The following is an 18,603-nucleotide window of genomic DNA, read 5'->3' as shown; positions in this document are numbered from 1 at the left end:
TGCTCCATCTAAGGTGCTCACTGAACACACACTGCATTCATGCACTCATCCCATGGACACCCCTCAATCCCAGGTCCTCTCAAATACCAGCACAGACCCTCTACCTGCCTGATAGCCCTGCCTGAACCTGGGGTTGATCCAGCTTGGAGTTTTCCAACAGATCCACATGCACAACCAGCTGGGAAGTTGCAGATTCTTGCTCCCCTCCGCCGACAGCCGGGCTGTGACCCACAGTGCTGCTGCAGCCAACAGCACTGAGCCCCTCACTGCACTCTGCTCATGCCCTCTGCTCACCCTCCAGGAGCTGCCACTGAGCCCTTGCAGCACTGACACACACAGAGCAGAGGGTGAGATCACACACAGAGATTGTTAAGAAATTATCAAGACAGGACAGACGGGGGTGATCAGGAGCAGAGCTCAGCCAGACAAACTTAGCAACAGGTCCCATTTTACATGTCAGCCCCTTTTCTATCCCTTTATGCCTGTCACTTTTTGGTTCCTGCCTTGTGTCCTTTCCTCTGCTCATGGCCTCATCAGTTGGCATAGTCCCACTGGATCCCTTCCAATGTTCTGGACACTCAGATTTGCATCACTAGCCATTGCAAAGCCCTGCCTTTGCAGTTGCCTTGCAGTTTTCTGACACCCTAACAGCTAGTGTGACAGACAAGTTTGTTTCTGGTTGTGATCTTTGTTAGTGCTAATTAATCATGTTTTATAACTGTGTTTCTTTTCCTCCTTTTCCTTATCTTCCCTACTGAGAAAATAAATGTCCTCATATTCCACATATCCTTATTAGTCAGTGTAACTGATCAGGACTGATCTTATCAAGACCTCACTTATCACATGATTGTCTCTGTATGATCTTGTTTATGCCTTTCCCTGATCAGTTATCATTAAAGGAGCAGACATTCTCCTTCCACATACCTTTATATGCTTTTTTCCATCCTTGGTGGATTAAGAAAACACCTGTAGAAGATGATTCTTCTGTTCCTCATGTAGAAGTCTCAGAAACTGATTGCTGGCCTTTGGGCATGTGTGTCTCTTTCCATTACCTTTTAAAGGATGAGGATGACTGGATCACATGAAACACCTAAAGGGAATCCCTCCCCCAGAAAAGGAAAGTTAATTGGGAAAAGCTACTGAAAATGGAAAATTATAACGAAAAGCAGCTAATGTAAGAATAATTATAGTTTTCTGTGTCTTGGTGTAGAGGTTTCTTTATCTATTATTATTGGATATAAAGACAAGTAAAGCACAAGGTATTTGTAAAATGCTGAAATCCCTGACATGTTGAACCTTAGTTACTTCTTGTGATGTACTAGGGAAAAAGGTTCAGTTTTCATGTTTTTGTGAAGTGTATTGCAAAATGTTGTTGTATTTTTATTGACTGACTTATTGTGTTTGAGGATTTTATTAGTATGCTATCTGGCTCATTGCATTGAGACATATATTTGTTTTCATAATTTCAGACTTCATGGTCATTTCTTCAATTGCTTAGCTGGAAGGATTAAAATCATAAAATTCATTACTTGACTGATTTCTGTCTGAAGATTCATATCCTGTAGAAACTAAAGGTGTTTGAGGATTTTCAATCTTGTGTTTATTCTGCTAGTTTGTGTGCTTAGGGATGACTAATGAACTACAAACCTACAGTGTCCTTTAAAGGTAGTATTTTGCAAACAATACTCAAGCACTCTGAAAAAACCACCACAATACCTAAAAACTCACATAGATTCAAGCTGTAAATAAATATTATAGTGAATAAAAATGCCATAAAAGCACTTTCAATGCGTGTACTTGAAATGTGCAAAATCCTCATATTAATGGTGGGTGAGCTATTATGGTTCAAATAATATATATATCTGGAAATTGATATAGAATCACTCAGAGAAGTTCTATGACCTGCTTTATATTCAGAAAGCAAGTAATAAAAGTACCTTTTGGACTTAAAAACAAAATAGAGATACTCAACATAGTAGTGAGGCAGAAATCTCTTAACAGCTACTCCCCAGAGTTTTCATGTATTTCCTGATTTATATAATCTTATTTTTAGTCAGGGAATTTTACAAGTGTGCTCTAAATCTTCAGTGTGCAGCTTAGTTTTACTATATTTGTATTGCTAGGCCAGAAAAGAGACTTGATACTGGCACAGAACTTCATTTCAGGAAAGTGATGCACTTCTGTTGACTTATATTGAGTTTAGTATCTGCACTAAGTGTCTAGTAGCTGTAGCATGATCTGAATAAATTTCCACCAAACTTTACTGGATTTATTTTTAAGTCACTTCTGTTAGTTAGCTTGCCTTTATTTCCCTTTTTCTTATCCAAGTCTTTGGTATAGGTACAATTGTGTCACAAACAATAATGTGATCAGATTTCTTGCTCTTTAGAATGCCATCAGATAGATCCTGGAGCCAGTGTAGCTGCAGACTAAATATAACAAAAACTTGGATTGTCTAAAATGGTAAACTGGGGATATTAGACCTCTAGCTATTCAATGAGAAACCCCTAAATGATAAAATTTTACTCTGTCTGTTCCCTGTTTCATTTTATGGATATTGCATGGATGACATCAAATTTCAGTCTCTGTGACTTTACAGTTCAGTGTGTTTCAGTGTTTTATCTTACTTGCTTGTCACATTTTTTGGTCTTTGCTTCAGAAAAGTGGCCATGGGACTTCCACATGACCATCTATAAACCAAAACATTGATTTTACCATAAGCTTCACTAATTTTTTTATAATATTGGCACAGGATTGCACATGGGGCAAGTATGCAGAGACCTGGGCTTGAATGTGGGCCTTTCAATATTACAGCAAAAGTCAAAGACAATGTTTAAGGTCATAGACTTTGTGTTTTACTGCTGGAAGAATCTGCACTGAAATTGTAAATGATAAAATGTTAATGTGCTTGTGTAATAGATGGCTGTAAAACACTAAAATTTAGAAGACTAATATGGGGGGGGAAGGAAAGAAAGGAATAAACCCATTTCCTTTTTCTTAATATTTTTACTTTCAGTGATGCATGCCACTATTGAGGCCAACAAAAGAAAAACAACCATATTATTAGGATTTTAAGTGAAAGATTTAAGATAACTTTAGCAGCCATCAGGACTGTATTCTGATGTCAAAAGCTTAATACATAATCAGTTGGCTGCATTATATATTTCATCATGCCTCTCCAAAATATTACATTTTACAGAAGGTATTCTGTTCTATCAGAGCTATTATTTTACTCTGATGGTCTCATTGTTCCTGCCAACAGGCAAAGTTTAGAAGATTAGTCCACACTGAAGTGTAAATTATGAAAGTTTCCTTACCTGGCAACAAACGGAATCCATTTGTGGTCAAAATCAATTTGCACCAGTACAGAAAAAGAAATTTATTTCTAGATAAAATGAAGGCCTGCCTCAGCCATTTACATTTAGATCAAGACTAATAAACTTTGAAAGTGTCCAGCCATTTTTTAATTAATTATTTCTTTAAAAATTAATATTTTCAATTGTTTATCAACAAATGTGGTTTTTTATATATATATATAAATATAGATACATTAAAGTGAAAACAAATACAAATTGTGCTAGATGTCATGATGTATATGGGGTGATTTACATGAGTGTATTTTTATTTCAATGAGATACATATATATTATATATATATATATATATATATATAGGCACATTATTTGATACATTATCAAAACAGATAGACTTTCAGCCATAGACAAAAGAAAAGTTTTTTCAAAGTGCTAACATCAAGATGGAATATTTTAAGCCAGGAGCTGTAACCTTCTAAATTAACAATGAAGGCACCTGCCATCTGCCTGACTATATGCAAATAGTGTCCAGAATTTTGAATTTCTGGCAAGGTACCAATGCTTAAAGTTTGGAATCTCTGCTGAAAACAGCCATGAACATCTGGGGATAAGAACTATTCATGTATGTCCTCCAGCATGCATGGATACAACTGAGAATAAGTGGATTTCCAGTCTCATAAGATAGCTGTTACATCCAAATCAAAGCCAAAATATCAACAAGCCTGCTTTGCAGGACACTATGGAACAATTAGCATTCAGCTAACCTTCTACCCAAGACATCAACTTTTCAGACAGCAAAGGTTAAACACAAAAACTTATCTCAGTCTTCCAGGCTCATTGTATCTTCTATAAACTGATTTTCCTGGTGATAGCTGTAATTAAATGTAATTCCCATATCCCAGATGCTCTACATAACATGCTTAAATTATTGCTGAGCCTCTTCATTCTTAACTCCATAGAATAATTCAATTTCCAGTGTTCTGGTCATCATATTCTGCCCTTTTTTGAACACTGTAAAAGGAGGAATTATCCAGACTGGACATGTGACTGGTTTCTGTAGATGAAAAGTTTAATACTTAAAGTTTAATGCATCCATAGCTTCTACATTTGCAAAATCTAATTTAGGATATTGGAAAAGTTATGAACCTAAACCAATAACTGTACTAAAATAAAAACCAAACAAACAACTGCTTTCAAATTGTAGCATAGCTTGTCAGAAAACATATCAAAAAAGTCTGATATATGTCTCAAAGTTGTATTTCTGTTTGATAGATATAACTCAAAGTTCAGATCTAATGAGATCGTGTATGATTCTGCTTCTTTCTAGTCACTGATCTAGGAATACTGCTGGAAGGTTTTGTTCAATATGCTTATTAAATAAGCAGCTGTCAAGGAAGAAGGAAATACATATTAGGCTTCAGCCTACTGGCTTGCTTTCCACCAGACTGTATTACTTTTGAAGAGAGGGCACATTTTTGACAATCACAAAATCGTCCTCAACATTTAATTGATGGGAGGCATCACAGTCAGGAAAAGCTGCAATGAAAACTCCTCCTTAAATCCATTTCAATGAATGGATGTGTTTCCATTGATGTGTTTTGGCTCAGGTTGGCTTTGGAGCTGCCTGTAAACAATCCAGACCTTTCAAGAGCCAGGATAAGTGCAAGCATTTCAGAAGACCTTGTCAGTCCTTCCCTCACCTTTGCAATGACAATCTGGTCCTGGTGCCTTTGAAGCTAATGAGAGAGAAGAGGTACATTTTCAGCAATGTTGTGAATTCAAAACCAAAAAGTCATTATTTTTCTTCTTAGTAGGTTAAATAAAAGGATAGCCACAGGAGTTTCCAAAAATACTTCTCCAAACTTGTTGCCAACTGCACAAGAGAAGAATACAGACAAAAAGGCAATACCAGCTTCTCTTTAAAAATACAGGTTACCTATCTTTAATTTTGTCTATACTGACTCCTTACATATAGTAGATGCTTTTAAGGAAAATCAAACACTACATTTTATGCTTAAAAGCTTTATGCAATCTCTAATATTTTTTTTAATTTGCCTCTTAACACCCTTAGAAAACCACTTCAAATATCCTCCTTTTGAGTTGATAGAATGAAACCTTCAAAAAGCACTGCTAATTGACATATGCAGCTATTTGCCTTTATCTCTTATTGATTTAAATGGTTTTGATGAATGTTTCCATATATAAGTTTCAAATCTATTTTAGTTAACAATAAATTAAGTCCATTTTTCCTGGATCAAGCGTGTTTTACCCATGAATGTAGTCAGTGGGAGTGATGTCCATGTCTTCAGATAGATCCATGAGCTCTTCATCTAATTTTCTCCCCTGCCTTGTTGAGGAGGCAGAAAAAATAACAGTTGGGTTCTGGCAGCCAGCTAAGGTCACCACAGCACAGAACTCAACAGTGTTAAACATTTCAAGTTTGAAAACTACAAAGTACACAAAATTGCACAGAGGTCAAAGAAAAAAAAGAAATATCTTTCAAGCTAAACCAAGGAAACTATCAAAGTCTCCATCCTCATGGATGTAGAGTGATGGCAATAAGGAAAATGAGAACTGGTAGACACATTTGTTGGGAAAAAAACCCACTAAAAATATATTCAGACAACAAAAAATCATAAAATCACTGCAAACTGTGTAAAATTGGATTTTTTGCATGCTTCAGAAGAGAAAGGCTGCATTGTAGAAGTGTTAATTAGAATTTGCTATATATATACATATATGCAATTTAAGGAACTACCAGATACAAACTAGAATATTCCTCAAGAAAATTTCATATTTATTTAGTCTGTGTTCATTGGGAACTATCTTTTTTTACAGTATTTTTTCCATACATCCCGTTCTCTCGACTCCCTTCTCTCAGAACTACCATTTGTAGAAATCAAAACCTGAAGATGCTCTCTTGAAAAAAATTTACTCCTTAGTACAAAAGAATGTATGATTGTTTATAACAAAGCTAACTGCACAAACAAGCAAAAAGGCAATATTAGGTGTGTAGGTGGTTCTGAAAGTAAATGAGATTATTTACTGCTGTATAGACCACGTACATTCAAAACTTGAATGCCCTCAGAATGGTTTAGCAAATAATCCCCAACTAAGTGAAAATAAATCCCCTGCCTAAAGTTAAGCCATTGTGTATTAATGAAATCCAACAGGGGAAAAAAAATGAAAGTAGCAACTCTCTACTCAGTTGAGTGTCTTCTCAGAAGAATATTTCAAGAAATGCTATTCACTCTTTTCCTGTCAGACACTGGTCTATAAATATGAATAATATTCAGAAAACTATGTTAGTAATTAAATAAAATTTCAGATTTAAAACAAGCTTATGTGGTGATGGATGTATCTTTAATTCTAATCTTACTTATATTTGAGCCTGCTGCTCACTGAGCAGAAGAAGGCTGGCATTGTTTGGGGGAGATGTAAAAATTAAACTTTCCAAAATCTCTAATGTGGCTGTGTAAACATATAAAATTAATAAGATTTCGACCCATGCTGCAAAAATGTATATTGATTATTAATACCTTTGATGTGGCTGGTATATGTCTCATCATAATAAATTCAAAATATCTAGAATATTTATTTCAACATAACCAAGTTCACTTGATCCTTATTACATAGATACATATGATACACAATTTTAAGGATATGAGTATTAAACAGTATCATGAGAGTCTCTTAAATGTGATAACTGAAATGAAAAAAAATAATATATAAGGCCTGAAAAGTTTCATGTTTGAACTGTTGGTTTTTTTTCCTAAGACAACCATCAATGTTACTTCAAGAATATAAATAAATAGTAGAAATAACATCTCATGCAAGATCTGGGTCTAACTTTAAAATTAAGTCACTAAAGACAAATATTTTTACATTCCAGCTGAAGGAGGAAAAATGCACCAAACAACACTGCATCAATATTTTCTTTTACTGACCATACTCCAGGGACCACCCAAAGCATGATTGAAAGCTACAAGCTGGTTTTTTAGACTTTACAAAGTTTGATTGAAGTGTGAGAGTGAGCAAGAATAGAGAAGTCACTCACCCACCTCCCTTCCTGCTTCAGAAGATAGTAATATAGAAGCCCAGAAATAAATCAAACATCCCAACAGACAATGAGCTTCAACAATTTTTGACCATTGCTGACAAACATGCTGAGAAAGGACAGCTGGATTGCAAAAACCTGGCATGCATGCTTCTGATCACAAATATTCCTTCCTATCAGCAGAGGTGAGAAAATAGCCACCTGCTCTCATCATCTAGTAAATTTCTGGTTAATTACCAAAACGTCTGTCTAAAATGTACCAATCCTTTTTAATCACTTTCAGCATTAATGGTCCACAAATAGTAAGAAAATTCCAAGACAGTAGGTTGGATACTGATGATTCAACATCTCTTAAACATTTAGTATTGAGCAAATTCATACTGCCTGTATTTCTCCTGGGATTAAAGGTTTTATTCATGCACTGCAATAAAGCTCAGAATGTCCATGAGTCCTCCTGGAAGCAGCACCTCAACACAGGATGTATCTACACATTTAACCGGGCTAGTGTCCCAAGTGACAATTATATCTTCAATTTCAATAATGACAGGTAGTTATCTAAATTTAACTATCTAAAATACTAAATTGAATCCAGCCTTCTGGATTCATGGCTGCCTAAACATAGGGGCCCAGTGCCATTGGATACATCTCTGATGTACCAAGCCATCTGAAACATTTTCAAAGCAGTGGCACACAGAAAGCAGGAACTACTGGTAACCCACACTCTACCAGAATGGGGGATAGCAGATGGGTGGAATGCCTTACATCTAAGGGAGCACAGCATATTCCCATTTAAGGGACTGAGTTCTACTGCTCCTCTATTCAAGATGCAGTGTCCCAGCTCTCAGATATTCCCTGACTTAACCTGCCCAATCATTTTCTAAAGGATAGTGTAGTATCTCTCTTATTTTCAAGGCTTTCTAATTTAGTTTTTTTCAGACAAGTATAAAAGCAATTTTGAGCAAGCAAGTACAACACACACATCTCTTCTACAGACCTGAGCTACATTTATCCAGATGGAATTGTCCTTTCCCCTTCCTTTTCCAGTGCCAACCCCATGGCTGACAACAGTGCCAGCCTGTGTGAGGAAAATAGGAGCTCTGTCTTTCTGCTGCCCATCTGGGAAGACCAATTTGTAGACTGTGCAACACACCAAGATAAAATGATGTTATCAGGCTTACACAGTCAGCCTATTAACGTCTCTATTTTGTGCTAAATTGAGGCACACTCAGCTGAAACCCCCCTGGGGGCTCAGGTGAAATATCTAGGAAATTCCCACTGCAAGTGCATGACTCACAGTAGGGGTGAGCGTGAGGAAAGCCATAGGGGACACTAGCACCCTGTCTGCTCCAAATGTTCTGCCTTCTCTGCAGACACAACCCTGCCAAAGGCAAATGTCCAGAGGTCTGTGAGAGCTGATCAACGTGTCCATGGTCCTCCCATAGTGACGTGCCTTGAATGTATTAACTAATTACAAATACCCAAGGGTATAAAATTGCTAACTCCTCTTGAGCATCCTGAGGATTTTTTGATCAAATATCATCTTAATGCTTAATATTGGCAAAAGGCTTAATAGAATACAAAACAGAGAACAAAACAGAGTTATGTCCATGTATTAATCTGGCATGCTCTTGTTTCATGATAAAATGTGCATTTCTGATGCTGCCCCATCCCAAGCAAGGTAGATTAGATTTTAAAAAGTGTCAAAAAGTGCAATAAGTAAAATCAAAGGACTTAAACAGTTTCTGCACAAAGAAATATTAGTAAGGTTTAAATACCTTGAAGATAAACACTTCCATCAATGATACAGAAAAAGTGATGAAGAAGAAGTCACTACTTACTGAATTTTCATTGTATGACAATCAGGGGCCATACTGGTGAAATTTCAGACAGAAGCTTTAAATCCAAAAATGTCATTCTTCTTAACTGAATGATTGATATGATATATGATATGATATGATATGATATGATATGATATGATATGATATGATATGATTGATATGATATGATGATATAAAGTTAAATTGTAGAAGTTTTGCTACAAAATCTGTGTATTCAAAAAGTTATTGTGAGATTTTAAAGTATGAATAGACTAGAACATGTCTGAAGGAAGGCAGAGGGCATAATCTCTAGTTGAGGAATTCTCTGAACAAAGGACTGCCAGAATTTATAAAATTGCCTTATTCTTGTTCTCCCTCCTAAATATCAATAAATCATTGCCAGATGCAGGATTTAAGGCTAGAGGAGTCCAACAAAACCATTGTTACATATTTTTATAAATATAGTAAAAGTTAGTGAAAAGAAAATGTGGCAAAACACTGATTAACAAAGAAAATGCTATTTTAATGTATTTTCATCTCCTTGTTATTTTTCTCAAAAGAAGGAAAATCAAAAGCTTTCTTCAATAAGGACTCAGGTGTGTCTCTTAGGTACAAAAAATTGGAACTTCTAAGCCTCAGTAAGAAAATAATAAAGATTTGTGCTATTGAAAGAGAAGTTCTTTCATTGCAGAGCTTGAGGGTACCTCACTAAATATTAAATTATGAATTTTAGGCAAGATTATTTCCTAAGACACTTACCTCCATAAAAGACAGCACTGGTTTACTTTACCCATTATCTGCAGAAGTGAATGCAATTTCACTCCTGTAGTTTTAGACCTCACCTCTCGTGAATCAAGTGACTGTTTTTTGGTTGGTTATTTTTTGTTATTTTTTTGTTTGTGCTTTGAATTTATCACCAAGTTCAGGCTATTATTCCATTGGTAGAATAAACCTCCACCAGGGCAAATGATACGGGGTAGTTTACATTTTGGATATATACATCCAACCTATTCCCAAACTATTGGGATTTTTTATACATAAATAAGCTAATATCCAACTCCTACTAATCACACAGGTCCAAGATTCTGTACTGAATTCTGTATGTGTTGAGATATTTTTCCCTAAGCAGCAGCCATCAACACAGCTAGTGATTACAAATTCAGTACTTTTAGAGAATATAAAACATTTTTAAAAGCATTAATTTTTTAAAAAGTCAGAAAAACAAGTTTTAAAAAATTAACTACTGTGAAATTAAGAGAGCATTTCCAACATCCAGCTTGCCTATAGGAATAAAATGTGCATCAGCATCCAAGCTCTTTTGAGTGACTTATTTAATCAGCTAAGAAGAGGCATGACAAAGATAGATATTTGATCCTGTAGTTCATGGTTCATAATTCTTTGGTGTCCCTTGTACAATACCTCATGTATAACACCATGGTTCTTCAAGATATTGCTCAGGGCATTACAAAATTTGTATATCAAGTCTGAACTTCTGACATGAGTTAAAATTCACTTCTGTAGTTGCTATGATTGAAAGCAAATAACTGCAATTAAACATACCAGTGCAAGCAATGTGCTACCTAATTTGTGTTTTAAAAATCCCATCTGCCTATTAAGATGAACGAATCACTCTGTAATTGGGATGAAAGGACAACATTGAGAATACAAAATAGGATTTTATTTGTGTGTAATTTGTATTTGTGGCTTTATGTATATATTTATTAAAAGGAAAATGGTATTTCCAAAGTATTCTAAAGTATTTCTAATTATTAAAAAAATTAATTATTGAGGAAAAAAAGCCAAACAGAAAACAAAACCATAGCTTCATACAGAAATAAAAACATGGGAAAAAAAATAAAGAGCAAAATTCAATAAAATGTGGAGCTCATCAAAATAACAATATAAATTGAGTGTATCATAGAGCTTTATCTGTGAGCCATGTAATTCTACTATCTCTTGATGGTAGAGACTCCAGAAAATCAGTTGCTGTTGACTCAGTGTTAGTTTTTAATATATTATATTGCAGAGTCATGTTTAAACAACAGGAAATTGGTTTGGATTTGCATAAAAACATTGTGAAAGACAGCAGAAGGAAAGGAGAAGCGGCTTTTGTAATCATTCAAGGTTTGGAAACACTTGATTCTTTTGTATTTCATCTAATTCTTATGAACAGCAGATGAATAAGCCCATGATGTTAGAAAGAAGAAGAAAAATTACAGATTTTCTTTTTTTAGAGAAAATTAAAATGCCTCCACAGCAACAAAATCTATACTTGGTGCAGTTATTTATATCTTCTGGGGAGAAAAATACAAAATCAGCACAATACAGGTGGAAACCAAGGTGAAAAAAAGATTCTTTGTTTGGAGCACAGAAAGAAAAATATAGAGAATGCTTTACATTTTATCCCTTTCTCCTTGGCCTTTTCTTCTGTCATTGCTGGGGCACACTTAAATGCTGTATTTTCTTTTTTTTAAAGATTGTTTCCAAAGTCCAAATGCATTTTTTGTTCTAGTGTTCCACCATACATTAAAAATCATTTTGCTAATATTTGACCTAGAAGTGAATACCTTTAATAGTACTTTGGAAGTCAATTCTCCAGAATTGCTGAGGTGGAAGTACCTTGCCAAATAAGATGTACATTATATATGAAGGTCTATACATATATGGTATAGTCATATATATATATATCATATATATATATATATTATATATATATTTAGTCACGTATATATTTATATTTATAAATTATATATTTTTTATTTATTTTTATTTAGATATATATATAAAATGAGCAGCTGTCAAGGAAGAAGGAAATACATATTAGGCTTCAGCCTACTGGCTTGCTTTCCACCAGACTGTATTACTTTTGAAGAGAGGGCACATTTTTGACAATCACAAAATCGTCCTCAACATTTAATTGATGGGAGGCATCACAGTCAGGAAAAGCTGCAATGAAATCCAGTCCTTAAAATCCTTCCTTAAATCCATTTCAATGAATGGATGTATTTCCATTGATGTGTTTTGGCTCAGGTTGGCTTTGGAGCTGCCTGTAAACAATCCAGACCTTTCAAGAGCCAGGATAAGTGCAAGCATTTCAGAAGACCTTGTCAGTCCTTCCCTCACCTTTGCAATGACAATCTGGTCCTGGTGCCTTTGAAGCTAATGAGAGAGAAGAGGTACATTTTCAGCAATGTTGTGAATTCAAAACCAAAAAGTCATGATTTTTCTTCTTAGTAGGCTAAATAAAAGGATAGCCACAGGAGTTTCCAAAAATACTTCTCCAAACTTGTTGCCAACAGAAAAGGAAAATACAGACGAAAAAAATTAAGCATACTATTGCTTTAAGTTAAATAATAAAGCAAAATTAATTATAAAGGAATTAAAGAAAAATACACAGGTTTTTACATTCTTTCAAAACGTTAAGTATTTTATTCTGGCTCAGCCCTTCTTTGGACCCCCTTTAGCACCTACTTAGGCTCTGGCCTTCTCTGCTTTATCTTGCCCCTGGGACAAATAGCTTTCCTTCATCCTTAGCTGCTGAAGAAGACTAAAGGAGATCAAAGCAACTTACTCACTTTCTTTTTTTTATAACTTTCTAGCTGCTCTGCCTGGTGAATCCCTGATCAGCCCTACAAGCTGTTCTCTGATCCTTTCCAAATGACTTTATTGCCAAGGTGACAAAACAATTCTCCTCCATGGGATTTAACTTATTGTCAGAGCAATTACGTTTAAGTGATACATTTTAAGCCAGTAATACTTCTGTTAGCCCTGGATCAGAACCCTTTATGAATTTTAGTTAACGTTCAGGCTAAACTACTGCAGGAAAGCAATGATTGTCTTTGCAGTAAAAATAAAGTTTGCAATTTGTCAGGCAGTAGCAAAACACTTAGTCACAAAAATGAAAACCGTACACTGTGCAGATAATGTCCTCAAACTGTTGCACTAACTGAGTAAAAGCATATTATTAAAGTGAGAGGTTTATTTTCAGTCATTGTTTCAGCACAAGGTCTTGGGCAAATACTATGCTGGAGAAGAAAATCAAGGGAAGATTATGGCTACCAGCTGAGAAGGGAGCAATACAAGAAACATAGGATTGATATTTCCTGATGGGAATGGTTCCTATTTCACTAGAGACTCATTCCTTTTGCTAAAGCAAGAATGACTCTACAGCAAATACAGAATGAAGAAACAGGGAAAAGCTTATAAAGTGCTGCTAATAAGCTCAGAAACATGATGTGATATAAGTATCATTAATATTCACTATTCATTTTGTCCTAGTAATGGGGGATAATGAATGAGATCCCAGGGCTCAGGGAGCCTCTACTTCTCCCAGTAACGCAGTGCACAGGGAGCACTTTGGGAAAGAAGCCCAGGGAACTTCAGCAGCAGAAAGGTTTCCATAATATCTCTTTATAAGGAAGCATGGGTTGCATTCTCAGCCATATTTCAGTTTCAGTATAAAAATACCCTGGAGGGCACCTGTTGAATTTAGGCCATATTTCTTGTGCAAAAGTGATACTCCCTGAATTTTCTTCCTTTTTTTTTTTTTTTTTTTTTTTTAAATAAACCATCTATTTGTCTCCTAGAACAAACAGAAGCTACAGTTTCATGTTTAAATAAGAAACATACTTTTGATTCAGTTCTACTCTTTTGTTGTGATTTAATCCTAGCTTACAAGTAAACCACACAGAAGCACTTGCTCACTTACCCATCTTGGGGATGGGTTAGAGAATGGGAAGGGTTAAAAGTGGAAAACTCATGTGTTGAGATAAAAAATGTACTTGTGCACACAAGTAGAGCAAAACAAAGAATTCATTCCCTACTTCACATGGGCAGGAGGGTGCTTTGCCATCCCCAGGAAAACAGGGCTCAGTCATGTAGAATGGTGATTTGGAAAGACAAATGCCATCCCTCTGAATGTTCCCCCAGTTCCTCTTCTTCCCACAGCTTTATATGCTCAGCATGATGCCACATGGAACATCTCCACGGTCACCTGGGGACAGCTGCATCCCCTCCAGCTCCTTTGCAATGGAGCATGAGACAGAAAAGGCCTTGACTCTGTAAGAACTGCTCAGCATTAGGAAAAACATCCCTGCATTATCAACACCATTTCCAGCATAAACCCGAATCACAGCCCCATACCAGGTACCGTGAAGAAAATTCACACTATCCTAGCCAAAAACAGCACACCTTTGAACACTCAGTAGTTTTTTTGCCTCCCAAAAAATAATTTTTGTCTTTTCCAATGAGGCAGTCATTTTGCACTTTAGTGAAAATGCACCCTCAATCTCTCTTTTTTATTTGTTTATAGACAATGCTTCATTTTCCCATATTGCTTTTTTTTTACCCCACTATTTGGCTGTAGCATACATCAGTCTTCTTCCCACTCAGATTTTTCAATGGCTGAGTCCATTGACACTTCTGTAATTCAAATAATCATTATAATACATGTAAAGGTGGAGTAGAAATTTAGATAAACTTTTTTGAACTCAAAAAACAAGTAAAAGTGATGTCCTCATTCTTCCCCATGTGTGCATGTGGAAGTTTCATAAGGTCATGTCCTAAAGGTATAAACTGGCATAAAAGAGAAGTGTTCCATCTATGGGTTTATGTTACATTATCTGGCCAAATAAACTTTTCATTGCTTCTGAGAGTGCTAAAACAATTGTAAAACTGTATTAGTTACCATGCTGTTTGAGAGCTCTCTTATGACAGGTCTCTCTTTTCTACTCTATTTCCATTCACTGTCTTAACAAAACCACAATTTTGATATGTGGGAAAAAGAGAGTAAAAAAGCCATGTAAGATTAAATTTGTGTCTTTGAAGGAACTCAAAATTTCTTGTTCATTTAATTGAAGATTATTTCACAGATCATCTAATGAATGCAAAGTCAATTCATTTTTCTGTGATAAGTGATATGTATTCATCTTTGAAATGCAACCTAGGTCCTTTTCCTTTTCCATTTCAAGGACATTTTAGACATCTGTAGGACTCCACCTTTTATCATAATTTCATGCTGGGAAGGTACAAAGGATTGTCTGAGTCAATAAAAGACTATTCAGGATAATAGAGAAAACTTTAATAACTCAGTGATGATAAATCTTATTTCAAAAGACAGGGATGATTTGACCTGAGTGTGCTAACTCTTTAGCATGATGTGTGATTAAGTTAATATGCTCCATAGGAGCTAGTGATCTCCTCCCTATGCAACAATCTTCTTTCATAAACCTTCAGTAAGATATACTTGAGAGGACTGCAAATTTATCAGCACTCTGTAAAGACTTCTGGAAAAGAATTGCACTGCCTCACTGTCCAGCTACTTCCCAAATGGAAGGTATCTAAAATGGATGAACAGTACCTTATAAATTAAACTTGATATGAGTATAGTAGTGGCAGTACCCACAAAAGCTTACCGGCCTGATTTCCATCTCAAAACTACATGGTGATATATTAAATCCCACAGATTAAATACTAATAGTTCAAAGCACCTTTCATTGCAGAAAAAAAAAATTCTACAGTTGTCAGAATGTATGACTTTACATCTCTATCTGAATCAGCTCAGTGATGTTACACTCAGAGCCATGATAGTTTTCCAGAAGACTCACTGGTCTCCTCAGAAGAGCCTGTGCTTGTGTTAAGGTATTAAATAGACATATGCATTTCCTAAATAGTCAAGAACCTATTAATAATAAATAAGAGTCTATTAATTTACTGAAATAGTAAATGACTCAGACATACAGCAGTACAAGAGGAGAGAACACAATAAATGCATACCATTGCCATGTATGTGCTAAGGTAGAGATTTATAGGACTACAGAAAGGAGAATAAATTTACTATCATTCTGTATATTGACAGCTTTTGGACTCTGCACGGAGCTGCAATAGCTGGCATCAACCTGGAAAGCAGTAGTGAAGTTAATTCTGTGTGTATCCACATGCCCAGAGGAAGGGCTGATTGTCTGTGGGATTTTCAAGAGACAACCAGTAAAATACCTATCTGCTCTGATTGCATAAACTACACTTTCCTCCTAAAAGCTAAAGACAGCTGAGTTTAAGTTTTCTCTGAGCTTTCAAATCATGCATTTAGTGGGGCTGTGAGGTTTTATTTCCTCTGGAAGCATGGAATCATTTATTTGCAATCACAACAAAATATCCTTTTAAAATGAGAGTGATTACAAACCCCAAAGGTTTGCCTCTATTCTATTAGATGATACAGAGAAGACAAGATTTTAAAAGGTTGTGGCATCAATATGTTTATGATCTATTATTTTATCTAAGATTTGCATAGAATTCAGGAAGTGATCAAAAGAGATGAATGGGGATGCAATGGATAAGAAAATAAGATGACAAAGCCAACAGAGCTCTGCAGAAAAATGCAAGGCACTACCCAATGCCCCGAAAAGCATTGAATAGCAGAAAAAATTTCATCAATGACTAATGAAGGTCAATCACCCAAGTTGCCTTGTAATGCTTTCTCTTTGTGATTTTAAAGTTTAAGTAGCAAATCCAATGCTTTTTTGGGATACTGCTGTCACATTGAGAAAAATTAATGGACTGTAAATACTGATTGAGCACACATCCAACTTTTCCACTTCAAATTTAATTGCATTTCCTTTACACTTTATACATTATTGTGATTATTTATGTGTCAAAGACTTAAGCACATTTAGTGCAGTCAGTTTCTCTGCTACCAAAATTCTGCTTTAGCTACATTTCTTTCATACATTCACCTTCAATTGGTCTATGTATATTTTTAAAGTGCGATGATAGTCACTTCTAAAAGACATAGAGGGTTAAAAGTTCACAGGCAAGAGTAATCTCAGTAAAACCAGGACCCAATTCGTTCACAGCAGAACTTTGCAGAACTTCCACAGAGTAGTGGTAACATCTTCATAGGATCTTCATAGGCTTCACAGGAGTCCTTGATGTTTCCTACAATGAAGAGTTTTGTAGGGCACCTGAAATATATAGGAATGCCTTCACTTGCTCTTCAAACATCTTACAGGGGAAAATACAATAAAATAAATTGGAGTTGTGAAGGCCACTGGGCTGAAGCACCCAAAACCCCAGGAACAACATGACCTCACAGGGTCATTGCACATCAATTTAACAATCAATATTTCAAATAATATGTTTAGGACAAGTTTTAGTGTCTTTTAGGGTGACTAGGCACTCTATCATAGTCAAGCAAATAGATGCATATATTATCTTAATTACTTTCTCTCCATTCTAAAAGGGTGTTTCAACTTCCGCCAATTTTAAGAAGACTGCAAATTATTAGCTACAAAAAAATAAAAGACTTTTAAAATTATTTTGTTAAACTACAAAAAGTTATTTAGTGGGTTTTTATTTTAAATAACTGAACATTTTCATTGGAGTTCAATTGTAGGCATGATCAAAAACAAATTTTCCTTGAATTTTATCTTCCATCCAATAGTATTTCCTTGAAAATAGATTTCAAGGGAAAAGATATATGATCTGAATGCTATATGAAAAATAATTATTAACCAATTACTAACTTATAAATCACATTCCTTAATATCCCTGTACTGAATATCTATACTTTTGTCATTTTGCCACAGGTTGTACTATACTTAATTATCTCTGTAAAGAAGACAGATGGCCTGTGTTTTATGAGCTCTCAGCTTTCTTCCCCCTTGATTGACCATGCATGCCAATATTCACAAATTACAAAACTTATACTCTCATTTTCCTTAATTAGCCTCAAGCAAAAATAAATCATGGCTCTGGATACTTTCTTTTTTTTTTTTTTTTTTTTTTTTTTCTCTTCTCATACAATATCAATTGCTTTAAAAAAAAATTTAGAAATCTCAAGCAGACTTCAATTTTTATAAGAAGTCCTTGGGAAGTCTATCAGTCTGTTATGTCTCTAGTATCAAGTATTATAAGAAGCAATACTTTTGTTGCCAATGCACTTCAAGTACTGCTCTTTTACTGCAATAACTAGTGATATTTACTGTACTCAGGGAAGCAATCAGTGCTCAAGGAATTTCTGCTTGTTTAGAAAATACTCTTTTATACATACTCTTTTCTGCTTCCATGACTATCAAAATAGATTTTCCATTCTACGTGCTCCATCACATTGCACTGAATGTGGGGTTTTGCATCATGAAAACACAGATAAGTGTAAGCAACTCTAACTTCAATGTGATTTAAATATCTGCCTGCAGTAAGACACAAATTAAATATTTCAGTGTAACATATTTTAAGATAAATCACTGCTGTCTAATCGAGTCCTGTATGAGTTGCACCCTTAAATCTTAAAATTCTGTACCTTAGCTTTTAGTATTGTATGGCTTTTATTTTCTGCTTTTTTATGAGAGGTGCAGTTTTTTGGTATATAAGTCCACAGGAAAAATGGTAAACAGACAGCAAAGATCTGAGATATGAATATT

The sequence above is a fragment of the Oenanthe melanoleuca genome, chromosome 1, assembly GCF_029582105.1.
Source record: "Oenanthe melanoleuca isolate GR-GAL-2019-014 chromosome 1, OMel1.0, whole genome shotgun sequence".
Lineage (NCBI taxonomy): Eukaryota > Metazoa > Chordata > Aves > Passeriformes > Muscicapidae > Oenanthe > Oenanthe melanoleuca.
Note: the sequence above shows the minus strand (reverse complement) of the source record.